The following is a 3776-nucleotide window of genomic DNA, read 5'->3' on the forward strand; positions in this document are numbered from 1 at the left end:
ACACTGTTCATCGTCAAAGGAAGTCAGGACAGGAACCCAAACAGGGCAGAAATCTGGAGTCAGGAGCTGATGCAGAAGCCATGGAGGGGTGCTGCTTACTGGCTTGTTCCTCGTGGCTTGCTCAGCTGCTTTGTTACAAAACTCAGGACCACCAGCCCAGGGATATCACCACCCACAATGAACTGGGCCGCCCTCCCCCATAAATCACTAACTAAGAAAACACACTTGCCTACAACCCAATTTTATGGAGTCATTTTTCAAACTGAGTCATTTTCTCTCCTCAAAAATGGCTTTGTGTCAAGTTGACATAAAAGTATCCAGCACAACTGACTCCTTGTCAACCTGACACATAAACACATCACTATTAAGCCACAACCTTTCCTTTCTTATTCATCCCAAGATGACACATTAATATCGATATCAAAATATAAAACATTTTGCAAACTTAAAAAGTCTCAAAATCTTCATAAATTCAAACACTTTAAAATTCAGTCTCTTAAAAAAAAAACCCAAAGTCTGTTTTAAAACCTAAAATCTCTTTAAACATTCAATCTCTCAACTGTGAGCTCCTATAAAATAAAAAAAAAAATAAGTTAAATACATCCTTACTTTAAGAGGGAAGAACCATGTAGACCATGTAGCTGAGGTCGATGAAGGGGTCATTGGTGGCCACAGTCTCCACCTTGCCACTGTTGACGGCAGCCCTGCAAACCAGGCGCCCAATACGGCCAAATCCCTTCACTCTGACCTTCACCATCGCGTCTCAGGGATGAGGCTGGCACTGCACGAAGAGATGCGGCTGTCTCTGGAACAGGGAGGAGCAGAGAGCCTACATGTTCCAGTACGACTCTACCCACAGCAAATTCAACGGCACAGTCAAGGCTGGTCATCAACGGCAAGCCCATCACCATCTTCCAGGAGCGAGATCCCGCCAACATCAAATGGGGTGATGCTGGCGCCGAGTATGTTGTGGAGTCCACCGGTGTCTTCACCACCATGGAGAAGGCCGGGGCCCACTTGAAGGGTGGGGCCAAAAGGGTGATCATCTCCACCCCTTCCACCGATGCCCCCATGTTTGTGATGGGTGTGAACCATGAGAAGTATGACAACTCGCTCAAGATTGTCAGCAATGCTTCCTGCACCACCAACTGCTTAGCCCCCCTGGCCAAGGTCATCCATGACAACTTCGGCATCGTGGAAAGACTCATGACCACAGTCCACGCCATCACTGCTACCCAGAAGACCGTGGATGGTCCCTCTGGAAAGCTGTGGCGTGATGGCCGTGGGGCTGCCCAGAACATCATCCCTGCATCCACTGGTGCTGCCAAGGCTGTGGGCAAGGTCATCCCAGAGCTGAACAGGAAGCTCACAGGCATGGCCTTCCACATTCCTACCCCCAACATGTCTGTCATGGATCTGACATGCCGACTGCAGAAACCTGCTAAGTATGATGACATCAAGAAGGTGGTGAAGCAGGCATCCGAGGGCCCACTAAAGGGCATCCTGGGCTACACTGAGGACCAGGTTGTCTCCTGTGACTTTAACAGCGACTCCCACTCTTCCACCTTTGATGCTGGGGCTGGCATTGCCCTCAATGACAACTTTGTAAAGCTCATTTCCTGGTATGACAATGAGTTCGGCTACAGCAACAGGGTGGTGGACCTCATGGCCTACATGGCCTCCAAGGAGTAAGAAGCCCCGATCACCCACCCCAGCAAGGACATGAGAGCAAGAGAGAGGCCCTGCTGAGGAGTCCCTGTCCCAACTCAGCCCCTGACACTGGGCATCTCCTTCACGGTTTCCATCCCGGACCCCCAGAGTAGCGGGAGGGGCCCAGGGAGCCCTACTCTTGAATACCATCAAAAAAGCTCACTGCACCTACAAAAAAAAAAAAAAAAAAAAAAAGAGGGAAGAACCAGGGCATAGTCACAATCAAAGCAAAGCAAAACTAAACACCAGCTCTGTGACTAACTCAGTACCAGTGTCTGGGAACCACTCACCATCTTCTGGGCTCCTCCAAAGGGCTGGGATCACTTCTCTGACTCTCTGGCTCCACACACAGCGATTGCCTCCTGGGCTTAGTCCGGCCCCACTCCATATCTGCTGCTGTCCTTGGTCATTGTCCCAGGATACTGGCATCTCCAAAATGCTGCTACAACTGCGCTTCACTTTCACCAATAGCTTCTCTAGGGCTCTCTTCAGGGACTCCACAGTGCCAAGCCTCGGCTGTTCTCTGACCCCTTCATGCCTTCAAAACCAGTAGCACCTGAGTGACTCTTACACTATCAAGTTCAGGTGTAAGTGTGAGGTGCAACCTTGGTCACCTCTGTAACACAGCTCCTTTGTACTGACTCTGAGGTAGCACTTCACAGATTTCACCTCAGTGATGCTGGTCTCTTCTTAATTTCCATTAGTTTCTTAGCTCCAGCTGACCAGCATCAATTGAGCCAGTAAAGCAAAAGTTTTACTTCAGTAATTCTGGTCTCTTATTAATCACTGCTGACTCTTCAGCCCCAGCTAGCCAGAACTACAGATTCTCAACTCATACTAGCAAATGGCCCTGAGAGCGTTGAAGTGACTCTCAAACTTCCCTCTGGAACTTCACAAGCTGGGCTTCCATCCTCTGCACTGCCCTCAACATTCTTATCTTCCAAGCTCTTACGGAACATCCCGCTGAGCTCTCAAGGCTTCATAGTTTTTCTAGCTCAAAGTTCCAAAGTCCTTCCACAGTCCTCCCCAAACATGATCAAGTCTGTTACAGCAATACCCCAGCACACTGGCCCCGACTTGTCCTAGTTGTGGTCCTGTTGCCGTGATGAAGCACCATGACTAACCTGGGAAGAACAGGGTTTACTTGGCTCACACTTCCATATCAGCGTTCCTTATTGAAGGAACTCAGGACAGGACTCAGACAGGGCAGAAACCTGGAGGCAGGAGCTGAGGCAGAGGCCATGGAGGGTGCTGCTCACTGGCTTGCCTCCCATGGCCTTCTCAGCCTGCTTTGTTACAGAATCCAGGACTGACAGGCCAAGGTGGCATCACCCACAATGAGCTGGGCCCTCCCCCATCAATCACTAATTAAGAAAACACACCACAGGCTTGCCTACAGCCTGACTTTATAGAGGCATTTTCTTTTCTTTTTTCATTTTTACACATTTTTATTGTTTTGTAATTAACATCTTTAATAAATAAGAAAAATCAAACAATACAGCCATTTAAAAAATAAAATGTAACTTCTTTTTATAATTTATTTTTTATTAATTTTAGTTTATTCGCTTTGTAGCCCAGCTGTAGCCCCTGCCCTCATCCCCTCCCAACCCTACCCACCCTCCCTCTTCTCCTCCATTGCCCTTCCCCCAGCCCACTGATAGGAGAGGCCTTCCTCCCCTTCTATCTGACCCTAGCCTATCAGGTCTCATCAAGACTGGCTGCATTGTCTTTAGAGGCATTTTCTTGAGGTTCCCTCCTCACAGATGGTGTTAACTTGTGTCAAGTTGACATAAACTATCTCTTCACAGCTTGGCAAGCAGTTTATTCCTCAACAGGGCAGATGCAGGGAGGAACACCTGTCTGTGTAGTAACCAACTGGGCAGCTGTGCAAGGCGACAGGGTCACCAGCAGGTGCTTCTCAGGGCTCAGCTCTCCACAAAGCCGCCACAGCACTGTGAGGAAGGACCTGGGGTCCAAGGCGAAATGAGCTCGGCTGAACCCAACCATGGTGTGCTCATCCCCAGCACTTATATTTAGCCATACATTATCTAGGTGGATATCATTCT

General features: G+C 48.8%; 1 pseudogene; it reads left to right on the forward strand.

The window, feature by feature from the left end:
* The first annotated feature begins 833 nt into the window (after positions 1 to 833).
* LOC110553159 (glyceraldehyde-3-phosphate dehydrogenase-like) lies at positions 834 to 1741 on the forward strand (annotated as a pseudogene).
* The last annotated feature ends 2035 nt before the right edge of the window (positions 1742 to 3776 follow it).

This window comes from Meriones unguiculatus, chromosome 17, assembly GCF_030254825.1.
Source record: "Meriones unguiculatus strain TT.TT164.6M chromosome 17, Bangor_MerUng_6.1, whole genome shotgun sequence".
NCBI lineage: Eukaryota > Metazoa > Chordata > Mammalia > Rodentia > Muridae > Meriones > Meriones unguiculatus.